This window comes from Piliocolobus tephrosceles, chromosome 19 (genome assembly GCF_002776525.5).
Source record: "Piliocolobus tephrosceles isolate RC106 chromosome 19, ASM277652v3, whole genome shotgun sequence".
Taxonomy (NCBI): domain Eukaryota; kingdom Metazoa; phylum Chordata; class Mammalia; order Primates; family Cercopithecidae; genus Piliocolobus; species Piliocolobus tephrosceles.
The window spans coordinates 52813720-52837696 of record NC_045452.1 but is presented as its reverse complement, the minus strand read 5'-3'; the positions used below and the strand labels follow the sequence as shown (position 1 = coordinate 52837696).

General features: G+C 38.6%; 1 protein-coding gene and 1 pseudogene across 2 annotated transcripts in view; one reads left to right on the top strand and one right to left on the bottom strand.

Moving 5' to 3' along the window:
* The window catches only part of CYYR1 (cysteine and tyrosine rich 1), a 110212-nt gene that overhangs the window by 37149 nt on the left and 49086 nt on the right, over positions 1 to 23977 (bottom strand). The gene's annotated exons all lie outside the window — the stretch shown is intronic.
* LOC111524150 lies at positions 536 to 877 on the top strand (annotated as a pseudogene).

The following is a 23977-nucleotide window of genomic DNA, read 5'->3' as shown; positions in this document are numbered from 1 at the left end:
ACCATATGTGAAACAGGTGATAGTCTGCTCTCATAGATGAATATTTCTGTGATGAATTTTTTCTTTTTCTTTTTTATTCACATGAGCTAATTTATTTTTGCCAAAGTGTTTACATTCTGCCCTATAGATGTGGTCTGAGTGTATTTGCTGTAGTCAAAAGTCTCTGTTTTATACTTGATTTTGGAGCTAGGTGGGACAAGGAAAATGTAAGTAGATGGAACTCATGCAAGTAGATGGAACCTTAATCTTCTCATTTCTTTTTCACAAGAGGTTCAATTTTAGAGCTGTGCTGTAGTCCACAAAACAATCAGTCTCTATGACAATAATTCTAATTTTGGTAGAATAATTTTAACACCACTAAAAGAACTTGGAGAGACTTCATTTATGGAGGACATTAGTGAGATAATTTGGAACCTGTTCCTGAGTGGGGGACATACTTGCAAATATTTAAATCCTGCCTTCTTTAGTCACTTGTTTCATTCTTTAAAAAAAGAAAATAGTGCTCTTCCGGGGACGTTGTCTGCAGGCACTCAGAATGGTCCAGCGTTTGACATACCGACATAGGCTTTCCTACAACACAGCCTCTAACAAAACTAGGCTGTCCCGAGCCCCTGGTAATAGAATTGTTTACCTTTATACCAAGAAGGTTGGGAAAGCACCAAAATCTGCATGTGGTGTGTGTCCAGGCAGACATCGAGGGGTTCGTGCTGTAAGATGTAAAGTTCTTATGAGATTGTCCAAAACAAAGAAACACGTCAGCAGGGCCACGTGTGCTAAATGTGTTCACGACAGGATCAAGCGCGCTTTCCTTATCAAGGAGCAGAAAATCGTTGTGAAAGTGTTGAAGGCACAAGCACAGAGTCAGAAAGCTAAATAAAAAAATGAAACTTTTTTGAGTAGCAAAAATGAAAAGACTTGCTGCCAAAAAAAAAACGAAAATAGTAATTTGAGATATATGATCAAAGTTAAATAAAAATTCAATTTAAAGAGGATAATACTGAGTATTATATTTTCTTGGTAAAAATTAAAGTATTATGAAACAAATCTTGAATAAATAACTATAAATCCCATATTTAATAAATTACTTGTAGAGTGAAAATTTTCCTTTGGAATCCTCTCTTCAAGGCACTATAATATTTGTATGTATGTGAAATTCTTCCCTATTCTAAATTTACCATCCCATTTCTGTTCACTTTTGTGTCCACAGAGTATCTGCCTGGAAACCCTGTTGCCTGGAGACCACTTTTGAAGAACATCCACTGCTGTGGTCTCTTAAAGATTTAAGACATCTAATGAAGAGCTGACAGAAATCATCAATTTGCTCCTCAGCAAGTAATATTTTTAAGTCACAATAAAACACTTACCTGGATATTATGTATTCAGATAATCATAATAGCTCAAGTATAAGATGCAAAGGGGAAAAATACCTTTGAAAAATTTTAATTGTACAAATCCATACAAACGAGAGATGGGACAAAAAATAAAATCCGCATTTTCTTCATGGAAGATGCTGTCAGGCCCTCCTATTAATTATTTATTCTGATTTTAAAAACTATTCAAAAAGGCTTTACTTATATTTTGAACTCTATTGTATATTATCGTTCTCTGTAGCCCAAAGGAATTTTGAAGCAGAAATTCAACGAATGGCATAAGGATACTGGAAAAGTGGATGAAAGGAGACATGATGCAGCCAAAAGAATTCCATATCAACTTGAAGCATTCTGGAGAGGGTTCGAGAATCCAGCATATCTTAACAAGGTCCAAGTATCTCACAGTATGATGGCAGAATTTGTCACCAGTAACAGACACCAAGTACAAATGATTATTATTTTATTTTACTCTTTGTTATTTATTTATTTATTTATTTATTTATTTATTTTTGAGACAGAGTCTTGCCCTATCACATTTATTTATTTATTTATTTTTGAGACAGAATCTCACCCTGTCACCCAGGCTGGAGTGCAGTGGTGCAATCTCGGCTCACTGCATCCTCTGTCTCCCAGGTTCAAGAGATTCTCCTGCCTCAGCCTCCTGAGTAGCTGGGATGACAGGCGCGTGCCACCATGCCTGGCTAATTTTTTGTATCTTTGGTAGAGATGGGGTTTCACCATATTGGCCAGGCTGAAATTATTATTATTTTAAAAATTTAGTTAAAGATTTTTTTCTGGGTACATAGTAGCTGTATATATTCATGGAGTACATGAGGTGTTTTGATATAGGCATGCAATGTGAAATAAGTACATCATGAAGAATGAAGTATCCATCCCCTCAAGCATTTATCCTTTCAGTTACAAATAGTGCAAGTACATTCTTTAAGTTATTTTTAAATGTATGATTAAGTTATTATTGACTATAGTCACCATATTGTGCTATCAAATAGTAGGTCTTATTCATTCTTTCTATTGTTTTGTACCCATTAACCATTCTCACCTTCATCCGATTCCCCGACTACCCTTCCCAGCCTCTGGTAACCACCATTCTACTTTCTATGTCCAGAGTTCAATTGATTTGATTTTAGATCCCACAAAAAGTGAGAATATGCGAAGTTTGTCTTTCTGTGCCTGGCTTATTTCACTGAACATAATGATCTCCAGTTCCATTCACGTCCCTGAATACAAATTAATACATGGTAGAAGCTGTGTTCTGTTGAAGAAGTTAGGAACATATTCAGGCTATATTTTGCATTTTTGAAAGATGGTTAAAATATTTTTAAAATGTTTATGCTGAAAGGAGAAAGTTCTGTGAACTAGAAAATTTATATGAATTTAAACATAACTCAGAGATGAAATCTGAAAGAAAACAAGGCCCCTCTTTGCTAAATTTTATAGTTTTGATGCTGTTAATCACACTTGATGCCTCATGGTCACCAAAGTAAAGTAACATTCCTTCCAAAACTTGTTATCCCCAAGCATGTAAAAAGTAAAAAGCAGTAAAAGCCCAAGTTGCAAAGAAAGATGTGCTTCTATAAGAGAATCTGGAGGCTGCTGGAAGGTGGTGCATTCCAGAGAGCTTAAGATTGAGCTCTGATAACAGACAGACCTAAATTTCTGCCACATTTCACAATGTGGCTGTGCATTGGCTGCTCAACCTTGCTAAGCTTCAATATTTTTGTGTAAGAAAAATATACATATTTATTGTACCTTAAGGTTGTTAAGAGAATTAAATGAGGGTGTGTATACAACCAGAGTGCCTGGAACATTAAATGCTTAATGCACATTAGCTATTACCCTTATCATTATTATTAAGTAAAATTAAGCCAATATAATCATAAAGTTGGAGACTGAGTTTACAAGGGCAGTGGCAGAGCCACATAGCTAATCATGAGCTGCTGTCTAACAAAATGAAAGGAAGTTACTGTTTACATAACACCAGACAAAGAGGACATTTTGGAGAAACTAGGTTAATATAAAAAAACAAAAAAGGTTTTTAATGCTTTTCATAAGTACGAGAGAAGGAATTGAGATAACATGGCATTAAGGAACTATTTAGTCTTGGGAGATACATAAAATCAAGGTATTGCCCCACTTTTACCCTTTTTCTGCTTTGTTAATCCTTTATTGAGATATAATTCACAGCAGTACAATATATACATATTAAATATGCTGCATGATAAATTTTATGATTTTATGTGTATGCCCATGGAACCATGACCACACCAACATATAGCATGCATCCAGCATCTCAATAGGCTCCTGGTGCCCATTACAGTCAATCGACCACCCATTTCCCAAAGGTAATCACTCTTCTGTTGATGATAGGAAGGTTTGAATTTCCCTCTTAATCTAGAAAAGGGGCCCTTGAGAAATTTGATGTCCTCTTTCTTTTCCCTAGCTAGACTTTAATTCTCACCCATTAATTTTACTTTAATTCTAGGTCGTCATGCCTCTAGCCTACAGTCATGCTCTCATCGAAATGCCCCTGCTTAATTTATCTGCACTGTGACGTTCTTCTGACATTTAGGGAGTTTTCTCTTCACTACTATGTTAATGAGGTTTCGTTGCACTTTTGGATTCATGAATCCCATAAATACTATTATTTTTGACTGTCATTGTGTTGTGTTTTCTAAAGCATCCTGGGCCAAGGCTAAGTAAGGAGACACAGGAGCTTTAAGGAGACCTGAAGGTGAACTCTAGGGGCAGCTACACTCTCAAACTCAACTTCCCTGAAGAAGGTTTTCTGGTTCTAGTCTCAGTGTCAAATCATGATGCAACAGCAGAGTGAACTCAGTGTTTTCGGTATGAAGAAGATCTCCATGTGTTACCATCATCAGCATCTCCTGTGCTGTTAATCTTACTCTGGATACCTGACCCAGGTGCCCATGCTGTGAATTCTTTCACTGTAGGAAAGAGAAACAGGTACAGAAGATGCACAGACCTCTCATGGCTAAGGTCCCTGGTCAATCAAGGTGGGTGCCCACTTGCTAAAATGACCCTGACCCCTCATTTGGCCACTTGACCACTGGTAACTCTAAAAGCAAATGAAGCCCTTAGTGACCAGAAACACATGATCCCTGGTTTAAAAAGCTGATCACAGAGAAAGTAGAAAAATCCATAATATCATACTTTTCATAGCAGTACTTATAAGCTTTGAGTTTGTATTTTCCCACACTGCATGAAAATACCAACAGTGTAATAACGCAACTTCGAAAAAATCAAACAGTAGCTACAAAAGCCCTCAGCCCACAGGTTGCTGTGATTTTCACTTGAGTATGTTCAAGGGTTCATTTTATTTTTGACTTTAAAATTCACACTCAATTTTGACACATGAGACATATGTCTCAGCTCCTTACAGTACCAATCCTGTAAAAACAGATGATTCAGCCACCAGTTACAACAGCATATTATTGCAGTCTTCAACAAAACATGCCTTATGCTGACTACAGAGAGGTTTCAAGTTGATGAGGCAAAAACAGCAATGTCCCATCTCAGAACATATGCTATACTATAGTAAGGAAAAAAGAGCCAAATATAAATACTAAACAATGTTGCATTGCTGAAATGTAATCCCTTTAAAACATTAGATGTCTTTACATTTCTCATTATTCTATTATTAATTTTAAAATATGCTCTCTTTAATGCAATCTATCTTTACACAAATGTTAAAATTCAGATTTCCAGATGAACCAAGAAACCAGGGGCTGATTTTTCTCAATGGGTTTCTCTTTTATACTCATAGCATCTGATGAGGTCAGCACTAAGAAGAAAGGCAATTCTTTAATAGCAATAGCTGTGAGCCAAAGAAGAATTACAAAGATAAATCAATCTGGGGTGATAAAATGCCAAAACAGAGGCAGCCACTTCAAGTAAAAACAAGCTCAATATTAAAATACTGTTTTATTTTCAAGTTACCCAACGAACTGCTGAAAGAAATTACGTTTTCCTTCATGAAGGAAATGATAATAAATACCATTTTCTACCCACTGGGCATCACAGATGGGTGTTGAGGTACAGACATGACATCCTCCCAATTATGGTAATACCAGGCATTGGAGCCAGAATGGAATTTAGAGTTATTAATTCATTCAACACATATGAACACCTCTTATGTATGTGCCTTTGTTTTGGGGGTGTGGCATACAGAGAGTTGTCTTGTGGAGATGACAGATGTAAGCTCCAAGTCACCATTGAAATAAACTTACCTATGAGGGATCTTGAAGGTGAGGTCAAGGAAGACTATAAATGACACAATGTATAAACAGAGGCTGAAAACAAGAGAAAGTTGCCAGTTAGCCAAGGCAAGAAAATATCCCATGAGAGGGCATGGCATTTGCAAAGTCGCAGATGTGTGAAATAGCTTAGGATGCTTGGAGAACAACAAGCAGCTTTGTGTGGCTGCAGCAAATGTTGGAATACATAAGTGGCAAGAGTTGTTGCTAAAAATGCAGGCAGGAACTTGACTATAAGGGGTCTTTAAGACCAAAGAGTTTAGCACATTCTTGCGGAAAGAGGAGTGGCACAACCAGAAGGCCAGAGAGACCCATGAGGTTTGTTCTAGCAATTCACGTGAAAGGGAATAAGGACTAGATTTGAGGTTGGGTTGGATTGTGGGAAAGCTGAATTTGAGGGGGATGTAAAAGAAAAAAACTTTTAGAAATGGTTACCAATCTCTGGGGTTTCTGACTTAAGCTATTGTGGTAATGGGAGCTTTCTGAATGGAGTAAAGGAATACAATAGGCACAAGTTCTGGAATAGGTAGATAGGGATGAAGAATGATTTTACTTTTTGGAGATGCTGAGTGAAAGCTGTCTTTTGGGTACTGAAGTGGAAATGACAAAGTAAATAGTTTGTAAGATCAACACATTCATTTTATCATCACTTAGGACTCTCCAGGTGATGGTTTCATATGCTATGAAATTACATATGAAATTATGTAATTACATATGAAATACAAAAAAAAAAAAAACAACTTTTTTTGATGATTTACTATGGAGATTCTGGAGAATAAAGACCCTTGCAAGGATCCATTTGATAAACTTATGGCGAGTGTTTCAAATCAAAGGATTGCAGCTTAAGGTATTAAGAAACTTAGATAGAAGCCTGATTATCATCAACATAATGTGCACTGTGAACTAAGACCACCAGCATTGGTTTACTGAGGATTAGCCCAGGTATCAAAATAACACATGATCAAATCCACATTATATTGCAACATCCTCCATTGTAAATAACTGTTCAATGCCATAAATCTGCTTTTAGAAAACGGTCCTCTAAAAATAGAAATCAAACCATATTGCTACACTGCACCACACTGAAAGGCTTCTGATTTCACTCAGAGTAAAAGGCAAAGTCCTTACAATAACCTCCATGATATGCCTTGTTCTCCTTGTCTCTCTAACCTTATTGCTCTTTACACTCTTTCCTCTCAGTCACTATATTCAGCTATACTGACCTCTTCTGCTCCTAAAACATCAAATGCTTGACAATTCCCTTTTTCCTAGAATGTATTTCTTGCAGATATCCATATGGTGTTAAGTCATTGGTCAAATGTTACATTTTATGTGAGTTCTTTCTTGACCACTGATTTAGAATTGTGGCACCTAAACCTTAATAACTTCCTATCCCTTTTTACTATCTTATTTTCTCCACAGCACCAAAGATCAGTTTTTGCATTTCCTTTAACATCTTAACTGGAGATGATATATTAGGAGATAATAATGGTATAATGCTGATAGTAGCTGTAGAAAGGATGTGGATGAGTTTTATTGGAATAAGCTGAGCTTATGCTGCAGTGACAACTGACCCTCAGATCTCAGTGGCTTTACTGAAAAAGTTTATTTCTTCCTCAATCAAAGCCTGCTGAAGTCAGATGAGTCTCCAGGGTAGCTCTCCTCTATGCAGTGACTCAGTGATCCAGGATTTTGCATCCTATAGCTCCACCATCTCAATCTTATGGCTTCTATGTTTGCTACCGAGGATCTCATGAAGGCTTTTATCCAACTCCTTCCAGAAGTGACACACCTCATTCCTGCTCATAGCCTACTGGTCAGAGCTAGTACCCTGATGCCACCCAACTAGGGTTTAGGGCTGACTGGGAAGTATGGTCTTCTAAGTGCTCTGGAAGGAGAGGAGACCTGGCTATTGGTGAGCACTCCTCAGGTTGACACAGCAACCAACTCTGGAATGATCTTCTTAAGATGCAGTGTGATGCAATGTAGGGAGCACTGAATAGGATTCAGCAGGGCTGGATGTAAGATCTCATTGAACCAGTCACTATTCACATGGCTTCAATTTAGGTATCCGCTCTGGAATTCTGTTTTCAAACTCACGAAATGGGGGAAAATACTTATCCTGCTTATATCAGAAAGGTTTGTAAGTCCCAAATATAAAAGTTTGTAAACAGAATTTCCAAATGTAGGCAACCGTTCAAATGCCAGTACATGAATAATGCAGTACGGAGCATAGAAAACCTGCCCAGATAAGATAAAATGAATTACATTCCTATTTTACATCAATATTTATAAAGTTACCTCATTGTTAGAGCCATAGAGAATGGTATCATTTCCAGACCTGCTGGCTTAACAGCTGTGATACTTAGCCAGTGAAGTAGGGAGCTGTTTATGTATCAGCATTGGTTTATTTTCTATGTATGGAGCATGAAGAAAATGCCAAGGAAATTCAGATATATAACAAACACTTAAGATTAGTGAAAGCAAAATTCATTCAACAGTGAATGAATCCAATACTGGTAGCTTGTGTGGTATCTTCTGTTCTGTTGCTGGAGGACATTGGCTATTGTGCAACATCGTCTATTGTTCCAAGGACTCATGTGTACTTAGCACAAGGTATGATACTGACAAAATATCAGCTATTTGAAAAATCTCATTAGAATGTATTTAAGGATATATTAAAATCTTTTGATAACATTCGATTTTATAGATTTGAGTACTGAGTACATTTGTTGTCAGACTTCAAAAAGATACTGAATTTATATATAATAATTTTGTTAGTCACTTCAAGTTTGTTAAGGATGGTAAAATATTAACGTTAATAATGATATCCTATTTGTCAGTGGTATCTATTCAAAGAAGTATCATAAATAACAAATCTAATCTTTTAAATACATTTAATACAAAATACTCAAATATGTGGATTTCTCTATTATTTTACTAGTGATTTGGGTCTTCTAGAATTCCTCAGCAGACTTTTACAACATTAGAGTAGAAGGAATCCAAATTATCTGTTTCAATTCCCTGCCAAATGAACACATTATCCGTATGGGGAATTTCTTGCTAACTGACGTTATTGTAGCATGCCATTTATTATCTGTGAGAAAGTTTACCCTTTGTGTGTATCCATTTGTGATAGATAAGTATGTCATGTAGTAAGCAGATATTTGCCTCAGTAGAAACTTCACCCATTATTTTAGATTGGAAGATGTTTCTTGCTGCTCGTGTCTGTATTGTACACACATAGTAAATATTAGTAACATCTTTACAGTCGTTTAAAAATAACACATTCAAAGACTAAAGTATTAAAGATAAACCAGTTAGTACTATGGTAGCAAACACATAAAAATCCAGATGATAATTTCCTAATTGAATCTTGTCATGGAATTTTCCTGCCTAGTCATTGGCCCACATAGTTTTACTGTGATGAACAAAAGAAGATGGATCCAATAAGGCCAGACGCAAATAGATACCCATAGTCACATGCTGGAATGCAGGCAGCATATCAACAATGAGATAAAGCTTTGTACAACAGAAGTTCACTGAATCAATATTCTGAAACATTCCCAAGTTGCTGGCTTTTAAAATGGAGGGTAACAGAAAGCACAATGAATTTTCTAAGATGTTTCAATATGATCTTGTGATAAAAAGAGGAGCAAGTTATTGCAAAGTGAAGGCTTCTTTGTTTTATTTTGCTGACAATTTATACTACCGCCTCCACTCAAGGGTTTGAGTTTCTTCCCCTTTTCCCCCCCAAAGATTATAACCTTGAGAATGATTGCTTTCCTCCTTTTATTCTTTTAAGACACGTCTGCCATTCACTTTCATAAAAGACATCCTGCGAGCAGGTCACGGTGCCAAGTTGATGGTACATTGTGTAGACAATTTGGAGGGAAAAGTATAGAAAAATAGCTGTATTCAAATAGAAGGCCTAGCTCAAATGTCACTTTCTACATGGCAGTTCAGAAATACATCAACAATCTCTCTCTCTTTCTCTCTGTCTCTGTCTCTGTCTCTCACTCTCTCTGCTTGAACTACGGCAGTACCATCAGAATGGGATTCCCTTTTTACATCTCTTTTCCCTCTTGTCTATTTCTTATACAGACAAAACTGCATCATGGCCGGGCGCGGTGGCTCAAGCCTGTAATCCCAGCACTTTGGGAGGCTGAGACGGGCGGATCACTAGGTCAGGAGATCGAGACCATCCTGGCTAACACGGTGAGACCCCGTCTCTACTAAAAAAATACAAAAAACTAGCCGGGCGTGGTGGCAGGCGCCTGTAGTCCCAGCTACTCAGGAGGCTGAGGCGAGAGAATGGCGTAAACCCGGGAGGCGGAGCTTGCAGTGAGCTGAGATTGCACTGCACTCCAGCCTGGGCGACAGAGCGAGACTCCGTCTCAAAAAAAAAAAAAAAAAAAAAAAAAAAACAAAAAACTGCATCATGCTGGTCTCTAATAAACACCATCAATGTGTCTCACAACTTAGTATCATTCACATTGAGTCTTTCTTTTTCTTTTTCTGTTTTCTTTTTGAGACAGAGTCTCACTCTGTCACTCAGGCTGGAGTGCAATGGTGCGATCTTGGCTCCCTGCAACCTCCATCTCCAGGGTCCAGGTGATTCTCCTGCCTCAGCCTCCCAAGTAGCTGGGATTACAGGTGCATGTCACCATGCCTGGCTAATTTTTTGGTACTTTTAATAGAAATGGGGGTTTCACTGTGTTGGCCTAGCTGATCTTGAACTCCTGATCTCAAGTGATCCACCTGCCTTGGCCTCTCAAAGTGCTAGGATTACAGGCGTGAGCCACCGTGCCCAGCCCACACTGAGTCTTTATCAGGTGTCAGCACACTACATCCTGGGGGCCAGGTCTAGTCTGCTGCCTGTTTCTGTATGACCTTTTAGCTAAGAACATTCTGTTTTTACATTCTTAAGTGACTTAAAAAGTGAAAAGAGTAACATTTTGTGAAATTCCAATTTCAGTGTCTATAAATAAAATTTTATTGGGACATATCCAAATTCATGTGTTTACGCATTGTCTATAACTTTTTTTGAACTCCAAAGGCAGAGTTGAGTAGTTGCAACATAGACCACGTGGCCTGCAAAGCCTGAAATATTTACTATCAGGCTAGATAAAACAGAAAAGGTTTGCCAACCCCTAAGGCATATTGAATGGGACCCCTGGAGTTGGCCGTGCATAGCCTGTGTGGCTGTATACTATAGCCCTGGTCTGGAATAGTCATCATAGTAAGTGCTTTTCTCCTAGCCAGGCATTTAACATTTTTCACAATCTGAATGCAGACCAGATTCTCTCCAGCTCCCCCACCTACTACTTATTCTTCCCTTGGTATCATTTAGCTACCTCTGTGTCTTTGTTCATATTGCTTCCCTGCCCTAGCCATGTCTTTTCGTTTATCTGTCCGTTGATATATATCATTGAAAGCCTAGCTCCAATGTTGCTTTCTCCATGGCAGTTCAACAATGTGATTGAAATCTTGCTTCTGGGAATTCACAGGGTGTTTGTACTTCCCTGACACACCTACCGTATTCTGCCTTGCACAGTCCTTAGTCTTGCACTCATTTCATATTGCCTACTATATTATATGATCCTTAAGTCTAAGAACTGGGCTTGGTCATCTTTATACCTTTAAGAATGCTGCAGACGTGGGCAGGCCTGGCTCAGATCCCTGGAGGCTGAGACTAGGACCAGGAGCCATGCCAACCCTCAATACACACACAGTCACTTCCTTAGTTGCAGAGTCCAGGGGAAATTCCAGTGGTGTGGCAAAAGATCCAAGTTAGCACTCCCAGAAAGCTACTGTGGGGAGAGGTGGCTTAGTTCCATAAAAAGCAAGGGTTTTGAAAGACACAAGCCCAGGACCCAATCCAGAAGTAGGCAATACTGTGGAGACTAGTCAGACCCTAAATATCAGTGAAGTTCATTAGTAACAAAAACCTGTTGACCAGACCAAGTTCCAGGGCAGCACAGCCAGTAAGAAAAGGGGATAAAGTGGGAGTTGTGGAGTTTAGCAAGGAGAGGACAGAGGTTTGGTCTTAGAAAGACCAAGGCTCTAAAAGGGTGACTGGGCAAAAGTCTAAAGAGGAAAAACACCATGCCCAAAGTAAGAGAGAAACTACTATAGAGAGGATGACCTGAGTTGAGTCCCAGACGTTGGGTGGGGGCTCCAGAAATTACTCTTGCTTACGTTTAGATGTAATCCTAGGGTCTGCAGAATAGAGAAAATTATTGCTCTAATTTGGTTTGTTTGACTTCCCTCCAAATCGCATGTTGAAATTTGATCCCCAGTGTCAGAGGTGGAGCCTAATGGGAGGTGTTTTGGTTGTGGGGGAAGATGGTTCATGAATGCCTTGGGACTCACAGTAATTACTTTTTACTCTGTTAGTTCTCCCAAGACCTAGTTGTCAAAAAGAGCGTTGCACCTTCCCTGCTCTTGCTTCCTCTATCACCGTGTGATCTCTGCACATACCAGCTCCTTTCTGCCTTCCACTGTAAATGGAGGCAGCCAGAGGCCCTCATCAGAAACAGATGCTGGTGTCATGTTCAGAAACAGATGCTGGTGTCATGTTTCTTTTATCGCCTGCAGAACCATGAGCCGAATAAACCTATTTTCTTTATAAATTACTCAGCCTCAGCTGTTCCTTTAGAGCAACACAAAAGTGGCCCTAGTTTGCTAGTGTAGGGAGACAATAGACTGGAGGAAGAGGCAGAGTGTATAAAAAAGCGCCAGAGTGAGAGGGAACTAACTTACTTTGAGCACTAACCATGTGTCAGGTCATGTAATAAGGCTTTTACTCACAGTATCTCACTTAATGTGCACAGTAACTCTGCAAGGAAGCAGCATTATGCCCATTTAACAGATGAGAAAATTGAGGCCTAGACTAAACAGTTGATGGACATGAGATCTGAAGGCAGGCCTAAGTGAACCCAAACCAATTCCTCCACATGTTCCCCACCACTATATCACACTTCTTCAATAAATATTTATTAAATGGATAATGAAGATAGAAAAATTATAACTGGACATGTTTTTCAAAACAACTCAATGTGGTATGCATGATAGTACTAGTCTTTTTTCCCCATGTTTTCTCTAGTTTTTCCTTGTAAGTTAAAGACCTTTTGTCTCTTTTATCACTGGTTCAGTGAATAACTCATGCATACTCTGTGTCCTATGTGCCAACAGGCACGTTAAGTAATCTAAGAACATACCGATTGCCCTAGGGAATTGCTTTGGATCTCTGGCCTTCAATGCCTTCCACAAACTAGTCCAAACTTCCTTCCCAGGCTCATTTTATTTTGTTTAGCCCTCTTAGGTCACTTACTGTTTTCCAATCAACTCTTGTACACCTTGTCTCCTCCGTATTAAATGCTACTCCTTCAATAAAATCCACCCTGATCTCCTTTTCTGTTCCTTTCCTTTCCTTTTCTTGTCTTTCTTCCTTCCTTCCTTCCTTCCTTCCTTCCTTCCTTCCTTCCTTCCTTCCTTCCTTTCTTTCTTTCTTTCTTTCTTTCTTTCTTTCTTTCTTTCTTTCTTTCTTTCTTTCTTTCTTTCTTTTGCTTTGCTTTGTTTTGGTTTTGGTTTTTTGAGAGGGTCTCACTTTGTCACCCAGGCTGGAGTGCAGTTGCACAATCTTGGCTCACTGCAGCCTCAACCACTGGCGTTCAAGTGATCCTCCTGCCTCAGCTCCCCAGGTAGCTGGAAACTATAGGAACACACCATCATGTCCCGCTAATTTTTTGTATTTTTTTGTAGACATGGAGTTTCGTCATGTTGCCCAGGCTGGTCCTGAACTCCTGAGTTCAAGTGATCCACCTGTGTCGGTCTCCCTGATCTCTTTATTCAGAACTGATCTCTTTCTCCCCAACCCATGGAGCATTTATATGATTCTATGCTTGCTCTGAAGTAATACTAAAAACTCCAATAACTCTACTATAAATCTCCAAAAGAGTTTGCACTCATCCTTTTTCTCCCACAATGCTTATAGTGTCATTCACACAAAAGACATGCTTAAAATATGTTTTAAGTAGTAAAAAAAGGCCTAAGTGAAATTTCACTTTCTTAGGCTCCTTCATATGGTCAATTTTTCCCTCAGAAGTTTGTTTCCACACTAGCCCTCCCCACCTTTTTTGACTTGGTTCTTTCCAGTTAATGCAATTCTTTCTGGTCCGTGAAATTCTACAGAATGAAGCAGTTGTATGAAATGTAAGAAGCTGGCATATTTAAGGCAGGCTATGGCTCTTTGCTTTATACCACTTGCAAAGCCAATGTGAGTACCTGAGTCTAAAAATACTTTTCATTGCCAATCATATGTACAGAGTAGGCTTTTTGCTGTATAATCTGATTGCCAGTATTTAATGAAAAATACTGATTGCACCCTAGGACCATGCATCCTTCCAAGAAGTTCTATTTAAATCACTGTATAATTTCTTTTACTATGTAATTTGCATTGCGACAGTTTGATAGTTTATAAGGGCCCTTTGAAAGCCAACTTGAACTGTAGGGCAAAATGTATTTAGCACATTAAAAAAGACTTGTCATTTGATAAATATTAATGCATTTATTAATAGATGACCAGTGGCTGCTAAATTGTGAAAAAAGTTTGAGATTTCAGTGACTACAAGCAAATTCACTTCTATTAAAGTTAAAAATCTGAAATACATTCTTCTGAAAGTTGCACTTTAAAAATATTGATTGCAGAATATCAAGCTGAATGATTCTGTTACATGACAAGTTCTCTAGTTTTGATAAGTTTACAGAGATCTCCCAAAATATAATCACTTTTTAATTGTCTGTTTAAATAGGCAATAGTGTCTGCACATATTATGTATGATAATGGTCAAACTCAGATTCACTTATATTGGCCTCTAGAATGTTTGATATATTTTAAGGAATGTGTGATAATTGATTTGCTTCAAAATCCTTTGCTTAACTGAATATTAAAATTCAACTATAAGCTAGCAAGTAATGAAAGGATTCTAGGGAATAATAAAAGCAATGTTTAGCCAGGATTTAAGAATTCACTGGGATAATCTATCCAATTAAAATTTTGACTATAATCAAGGTTAAAAATAATGTACCTATCAATAAAGTGAGTTACTGTGAAAGAAATAGAGCAGCTCTATAGTAGGATTAGTCAAGCCCATCCTTCTACAATCCATTGTTTACTTCATATTATTAGACAGTTTTAATATGGTATTACTTCTAATCTTTCAAGTATCTTGTCAGATAAATCTAATTATTTCCAAGAAGTGGCTTGCAACTGAAAGAAAAATGTAGCAGAAAACTTATTTATCTATCTAGCTATATTTAGTTTGTAAAAAAAAAAAAAAATTCCTCCTTTTTCTTCTGTCGAAAAGAGGACTCAGATGGGGAATGGGGTACGTTAAAACTTCCTGGAATGGGGAGGAGAATTCCAAAATTCAAGAGAGCCTAGACAATTCTTTTTTGGAGACAGAGTCTTGCTTTTTTGCCCAGGCTGTAGTGCAGTGGCACGGTCTCGGCTCACTGCAACCTCTATCTCCTGGATTCAAGTGATTTTCCTGCCTCAGCCTCCTGAGTAGCTGGGATTACAGGCACACACCACCATGCCTGGCTAATTTTTGTATTTTTAGTAGAGACAGAGTTTCACCATGTTACTCAGGCTGGTCTCGAAGTCCTGAGTTCAGGCTATCCTCCCACCTCTGCTTCCCAAAGTGCTAGGATTACAGGCATGAGACCGCACCCAGCCCCAGACAGTTCTTTATTAAACCTATAAGAGATGCCAGAAGATTTCCACACAAGAACATACAGGTATTTCTTGGGGGACCCTCAGCGCTTGTCTGTGACTTGAAGGCTTATCAGTGTTCCTCTCACCTGACCCTGAGGTCTTCACCCACAAGATCAACGAACCTTTGTGTCTCAGCACTCACACGGATTTACTGAACACAGGCATGTTGAAGAGGTTGGGTTGTTAAGAAAGGACTGATTTCAAACTTGGCTACTATCACTCCCTGAGGATTTGGGAAGGCAATGCAGAGACAGTATCTTGGTTATGAAAGTAGAATTCAGCAGCCATGTGTATGTGATCACCTGAATTTCTGAACTTAGACCACTGACCTGGTTGTCTAAGACTCTAACATCTTTGCCCTATGTGTTCCAGTTTGAACGTCTGTTCCACAACTCATGTTGAAATTTAGTTGGCAATGTAATGGTATTGGGAGGTTGGAGCTGTAAGAGATGAGGAGGTCATGAAGGTCTTGCCCTGATGAATGAATTAAAGCTATTATCCCAGGTGTGGATTAACTCTTGATAAAAGGATGAGTTTGACCTGATTTCTCTCTCTGTCTCGTGTGCTCACTTCTGCCTCCTGCCTTCTGCCACGGGATGACCCTTGCCAGATGTTGGCATCATGCTCTTGGACTTCCCAGCTTCCAGAATCATGAGCCAAATGAACCTCTTTTCTTTATAAATTACTCAGTCTGTGGTATTGTTATAGCTGCAACAGACACACTAAGACACTGCTGCTTTAATCTCCTCATTTGTGAAATGCAGAAATTATGCTACTTTTATTGATGGTAGCTCCATCATTTATGATGCTGCCTGACCAATATCATCCTAAAGCTCAGCCTTCTGACACTTAACAAATGCTTCAATTAATTTTGATCCCATTTCTTTAACAATTGACTACCTTAAGAAAGGGATGGGGCTCAGGATCAGGGTATCACTCTGACTTCTGAAATTAAGCAGTAATTTACATTTTTGGAGTATCACTGGAATCCTTACAACTTTTTTCCTGAAGTAGAATAGCTTTGGGAAAACCATCCTTGCTCCTTCTCTCAGGCCTGTTTGTGATCCATTCCAAACAATTTAATATAGTTCCTAAGGTTAGAGGTGGTTTTTTGGAAGATAGTTCCAAGTCTTATACATTTTTGTATCCCTAGAATGAATTAATAAGAAAATCTTAGGCTGTATAGCCAATACATTCATTCATTTGGTTCAACAAATATTTATTGAGAGCTTACTATGTGCCAAATACTATTTTAGATGTTTGGAATATATCATTAAGTAAGATAACTGTCCTTGAAGACATTACATCCTGGAGGGGCAGGGGAACAGGCAATGCACATAATAAATAAGTATAAATATTGTCAGAAGCTATAAAATTGTACAAGGTATAAAAGAATGAGCCAGTCAGGATCAGGGGAAGGGATGTAGAAGAACTGGGAAACAAAGACTTGAAAGTGGTGAAGGAGTTGGCCAAGGAGATATCTGAGTAACAGCATTCCAGACAGATGGCACAGCTAGGATAGGGATCTGAAGGGAATCTGACATACTCAAGCAGTGAAGTCAATGTGGCTGAAGGAAAGTGCATATGGGAAAAATGGCAGGACATGAGGTCAGAGGTTAAGGGGCCAGGTCATGGAGTAACTTGTACGCCATTTAAGACTTTGGCTCTTACTCTGTGTGAAAAAGGGAAAATACTGAAAAGTTTTGAGCAGAGCAGTGACATAATCCTACCTCAGGTTTTTGAAAGAAATAACCGGCCGGGCGCGGTGGCTCAAGCCTGTAATCCCAGCACTTTGGGAGGCCGAGACGGGCGGATCACGAGGTCAGGAGATCGAGACCATCCTGGCTAATACGGAGAAACCTCGTCTCTACTAAAAAATACAAAAAAACTAGCCGGGCGAGGTGGCGGGCGCCTGTAGTCCCAGCTACTCGGGAGGCTGAGGCAGGAGAATGGCGTAAACCCAGGCGGCGGAGCTTGCAGTGAGCTGAGATCCGGCCACGGCACTCCAGCCTGGGTGACAGAGCGAGACTCCGTCTCAAAAAAAAAAAAAAAAAAAAAAGAAATAACCCTGGTTGCTGGGCTGAAAACAGACTGTCTAAATTGAGAATAAAGTAGGGATATTAAAAAGAAGCAACAGATGCTGGTGAGGCTGTGGAGAAATAAGAATGCTTTTACACTGTTGGTGGGGATGTAAATCAGTTCAACCATTTTGGAAAATAGTATGGTGATTCCTCAAGGATCTAAAATGAAGGATCATTTCACCCAGCAATCCCATTACTAGGTATATGCCCAAAGTAATGTAAATCATTCTGTTAAAAAGGTACATGCCTGTGTATGTTCATTGCAGCACTATTCACAATAGCAAAGACATCAACCCAAATGTCCATCAGTGAGGGAATGGAAAAAGAAAATGCAGTACATATACACCATGGAATACTATGAAGCCATAAAAAGGAATGAAATTATGTATTTTTTTCCTTTATTTCTTCTTATAAAAAAACCCAGGATGTGTGTGTATATATACATATGCAGAAAGCATAGGTTTGTTACATGGATATCCGTGTGCCATGGTGGTTTGCCGCACCTATTGACCTATCCTCTGAGTTCCCTCCCCTCAGCTCCCACCCCCCAACAGGTCCTGGTATGTGCTGTTGCCCTCTCTGTGTCCATGAGTTTTTAATGTTCAGCTCCCACTTATAAACGAGAACATGTGTTGTTTAGTTTTCTGTTCCTGTGTTAGTTTGCTGCTGCTGATGGTTTCCAGCTTCATCCATGTCCCTGCAAAGGACATGATCTCATTCCTTTTTATGGCTGCATAGTATTCCATGGTGTTTATGGACTACATTTTCTTTATCCAGCCTATCATTGATGGGCATTTGGGTTGGTTCCATGTCTTTGCTATTGTAAATAGTGCTGCAGTAAACATATGTGTGCATGTGTCTTTATAGTAGAATGATTCATGTTCCTTTGGGTATATACCCAGTAATAGGATTGCTGAGTGAAATGGTATTTCTGGTTCTAGATCCTTGAGGAATCACCAAACTATCTTCCACAATGTTTGAACTAATTTACATTCCCACCAACAGTGTAAAAGCATTCCTATTTCTCCACAGCCTCGCCAGCATTTATTGTTTTCTGATTTTTTAATAATTGCCACTCTGACTGGCATGAGATGATATCTCCTTGTGTTTTTGATTTGTATTTCTCTGATGACCAGTGATGTTGAGCTTTATGCAGTCGACAAACATATGAGATCATGTCTTTTGCAGGGACATGCATGGAGCTCGAAGCCATTATTCTCAGCAAACTGATGCAGGAACAGAAAGCCAAACACTGTGTTTTCTCGCTTGTAAGTGGGAACTGAACAATGAGAACAAATGAACAAAAGGAGGGGAACAACACACACTGGGGCCTGTCAGGGGGTGCGGAGGGAGGGAGAGCATCAGGATAAATAGCTAATGCATGCAGGACTTACTACCTAGGTGATGGGTTGATAGGTTCAGCAAACCACCATGGCACACGTTTACCTGTTTACCCATGTACAAACCTGCACATCCTGCACGTGTATCTTGGAACTTAAAATAAAATAAAATTAAAAAAATTTTTAAAGAGAATAAAGTAGGAAGATGAATTAAGAGGCAATTGCAGTAAAAGGTGAAACAGTTTTAAGAGATTAAACCAGCAACTTTGGTTTCCCCATCAATTAACCTATCATGTTAACTAGCCCAGACTGATATTGCTCTATATGTATACTAAAGACATCTGGCTAAATTAAATAGCACTGCCAATCAGTTTTCACCTAGAGATATGCTCAGGTATTTTCTTAGTTCTTACATTTTGTAAACAGGTGGTGCACTGAATGGACATCAAATTCAATAACAAATTCCAATAAGAAACATCAGAACTAATTTACCCAAAAGGAACATTCAAATTAACATCAATCAGTATTAGCAAATAATGACCTACTTTATCTTGTACTGATCTTGACTAAGGAATGATATTTCCATGTCTTTCTTTTAAAGAATTCATGATGCACTGCTACCTCTATTGAACTCTTGAGTATATCTCATTCCAAAGAGAATGGTCAGCAAAATATTGTTTCATTTGGGACATGCATACATACTGTACATTCCAGTCCACCCACCCATAGGTTACTCATGACAGGGCCTCTAGATAGAGGCAGGACAATTAGATGTCAAAGAAGAAAATGTGAAAAGACAGATAAAATATTTGCTGATGTTTTATAAAGAAAATTCAGTCCACTTCTTTAGCAGTCAAAGGTAGTATTTTCAATGTTTTTTTTCTTTGGTTTGGAGCTGTACTGTCTCCTTGTTAGCTGTTTTGTCCTTCAAGAAAGGACCTGTGGTGGTATGGATTGGAAACTTGACTCTGTCACTGCCTTACAAATGAATTCTATCTGAAGCGAAAAGTCACCAACAGTTTTACACTGATGTTGTATTGTTCCATGTGGTATTTTGTCAAAACTCTGTGCCTTCTTGAACAAAGATTTCACCTTTATTTTTAAGCGCATTTCAACCAACCACAGTATCAGACACTTCCACTAGGAGGTTAATGAAAATTGGCAATATGGACAATATTCCCACCATTGAGAAGATTTACCATATATTTTTTAGAACCTTACAGAAGATACCTTGACCTAGTCTTGATCTACTCCATAAATGGGTTTAAGTGGACTTGAAAGTCCCTAAAATTATTTGCAAAGTTGTGAATCTGTTAAATGATCCAGTAGCTTTTATCAGAACTTCAAAGGCATCTGTAATGGCACTTCTCCTCAAAATTTTTATTAAAATTAAAAAAAAATACTGGCACAGAAATATGCAAAGATGGTATTTTCAAGGGTTATTTATGTTTAGGGAGAATGCTCTCCCAACTTACAGACAGTTTGATTGCTTGCAAAATTTAGTTCTGTTTTGATTAAAATGGACTTTTTGCTTTCACATCTTAAATTTCCAGAGAAAATATTTCATTTTACCAGTTATAATGTTCCATAGCAGGATAAACCTTAATTTATTTCCACCACATTTATGAGCACTCACTCTGCACTGGAGGATATGATGATGCCACAAAGATAAAACACCAGGTTCCTGCCCTTGAAAATCTATAGTCTATCAGGAGAGATGGAGACACAGCTAATGATCATACACAGTGAAAAAACCCAACGAGGGAAATTAATTCAAGGGCAGTTTTGTTCTCAGGATAATTGAATTCTGCCAGACGTTATTAAGACTGGAAAGGTGAATGAGTTTTTCCAGACACAGGAAGAAATCAAGAGTGTTCTGAGCACAACAAACAATAGGCATGAAAGTGTGAATGGTCAGCTTGGCGGGAACACAGGCTTTGAGGAAGGCTTGGCTGAAGGGAAGCCGAAACTTTGTCAGGAGGTGACAAGGAAATATTGAAAATGGTAAGGTAGAGGAAAGATATAATCTGAATTATTTTAGAAGTTTAACTGTGGTGAACGAGATGAGGACAGATTGAAAATATAATAGGAAGCTGCCAGAAAAGGAAATTTGTTGAATTAATAACACAATCTAGTTCTGGCCTCTTTTCTAGAAGTTATCCTGCTTTTCTTTGTCTAACTTTGTCCTTCTAATCTATCAGCAATTATTATTGATGCTACCTCCAAAACATATTCTGAATCTACTCATTTGTTTTTATGCCTGTGCTATTATCTGAGGAAAAGCCCCCTTTCTGTTTCTCTTGCTCCCCTGAGATAATTCCAAAGTTGTGTCTCTGCTTCTTTTCTTACCCCTCACAATCTGTTCACCACATGGCAGCAAGTGACCTTTTAAAATAAAATACAGATCAGATCATTCCACTCCCTTATTTAATACCCCCATGGCTTTTTGCTATGCTTAGGAGTCACATCCAACCCCTGCATTGTGGTCTGCCAGACTCTGTGTCATCTGACCTGTGTCAACTTCTTTCTGCCTACTATCTCATTTTCTACCACTCATTCACTCAATGATGATGCTCCAGCCACACCAGTGTTCTTCCTGTTATTGGACCACCTCAAATTATTTCCTGTCCTAAATCTCTGGCCTGAAATGCTCTTCTCCTTCATTTCTGGGACCTTTTCAGGCTCTAGATCAAATGTTACCTTGTCAGAGAAGCCTTATGACCACTCAACCTAATGTAGACTGCCCAAACTCAAACTCATCACACCATCTTGCCTTCAATACATTTTCTGAGCCACAAACTCCCTTCTGGAGTAATGATCAAAAGTAGGGAAGATTAGAGTAGATGGGCATTTGGCCCAATTCCACCAACTGGAACTGGGACTATTTCCCCATAAGAACAAAGTAGGGGCCGGGCGCGGTGGCTCAAGCCTGTAATCCCAGCACTTTGGGAGGCCGAGACGGGTGGATCACGAGGTCAGGAGATCGAGACCATCCTGGCTAACACGGTGAAACCCCGTCTCTACTAAAAATACAAAAAAACTAGCCGGGCGAGGTGGCGGGCGCCTGTAGTCCCAGCTACTCCGGAGGCTGAGGCAGGAGAATGGCGTAAACCCGGGAGGCGGAGCTTGCAGTGAGCTGAGATCCAGCCACTGCACTCCAGCCCGGGCAACAGAGCAAGACTCCGTCTCAAAAAAAAAAAAAAAAAAAAAACAAAGTAAAAATTCAGTTTTGATAAATTTGTGGCTCAATAAACAAGCTTTTGTGAGACATTTAGCATCCTGGCCACCAGAGATTACACAATTTCCATCAGAAAAATATGTTCTAAGGTCCAGGTTTATCATTAAGACAAATATATGCATATGTGTCTGTATTTCATTTGTAGGTTAGGGGTAGCCTATACTTGCTACGTTTAAACATTTCATATGCTGGGGGTTGTTTTGCATTTTGGTATTAGAGCTCGAATCGTGTATGTATATATATTTAGATATTTGTATTTCTTATTCTTCAACTATTTTATTTCTCAAAATGTATGTTTGCTCTGACGTTAAGTGCATTCCATATCATTAAAAAGTGCTTACTCTCATCTTAAATCCACTAGGCTATCCAAATTTGCTACTCTTGAATTTAATCCAACAATTTCAACATTGTTGGATTAAATTGCTTACATTGAATGTTTTGGCCACTCCAATCAAAGTTGATGTTGTGGAAAGCAGGAAAATATATTTGGCCTGTACGTCTGAAATCTTAATTTTCTTTCCTCAGCAACAAACTGTACAAGACATTTAGAAACAAATTACCTTGTGGTAGAGAAATAAAGGCTTAGCCTTGCTTTAGGCAGTTTTGTTGGATTCAGATGCCTGGAAGCTGAACATGCTTGGTCATCAACCTGGAAGCCAACAACTCGTAATGCCCTGCCCTTCTCTCTCTAATTAATTTTTTTTAAAAATTTTGTTAATTTAACATTTTTGTGTAAACATATAAAAGATCACTTAGCAAATAAACATGTACCCATTATCAATAATAAACTGCCATGAGCATTTTGTCACTTTGCTCCACATATTTTGTTTTTTAAGAAAATAAATGACTACAAGTAAAGATGATGTTTGTAATATTCCCCTCTACAGCCTTATTTCCAGTGCCCTTGACTGAGAAATGTCAATGTCATGCTCACTTCATAAGAGAAATGCTGAAAGGAATCCATCTGTTCTCACAGAGCATGTATTGAAGGGTGAATTTGCAGCTAAGAGGCAATAAGTTGATTACTGGAATGGGAGTCGTGGAACATTGCGTCCGTCATCCCCTGTCTGACGCCCTACGTGAAATCCTCATCTTCCAATTCATTATATCTCTCTACAGATCTAATTCTATGCAATTAAAAAGATTTCAGTGCCACATTTTTTTTTTTACTTTTAGTATTTCTAATTCATTTTCCTCCTCCTCTTTCTTCTCTTCCTTTTTATCCTACACTTTTTTAATTTCTGCCTATTTTTCTTCATTGCTCTTTCAAATTTGTTCAAAGAGTTTCTTCCTTTATGTCTTTAAGAATATTAAGAATATTATTTTGAATTAATTTTCAATGACTCCATTGTATTATTTTATTGCAGTCATTTCATCCTCTCGAGTACATGGGTGAGCTGACCTCAGCCCCATAATAGCTCAAAGGTCCAAGCAGTGAGCCTGGTTCCAGCCTCTAATTATGACGATCCCCCACCTTGAGCTCAGGACTTTGGAATTTAGTTCCTGCTGCCCCTGCTGTCTTCCTTCTCCAGAGGCTTCAGCACTAACACCTTTAGATTTCTAGTCCTATTTTTGGTCCATGGAGATATTTATCTTATTTTTGATCCCTGTAACTTCATAACTAAAAAGATGTTATTCTTATGTGTGTACAGGATATTTAATAAGTAAATTTATAGCACGATGTTAAATGGAAGTATATCTGCTTTCTGAAAGGATCCACTTATTAAATAAAGGTATGCTGGGTTATCTGACCCCCCGAATCCCTATAATAATTGCTTACATATGAATCATTTTACTGTGCTTTGTGGATGGTTCCCATTGAATAAAGAATTATTGGGTTTTTGTTTGTTTGTTTGTTTTTAGCTTGCTCAA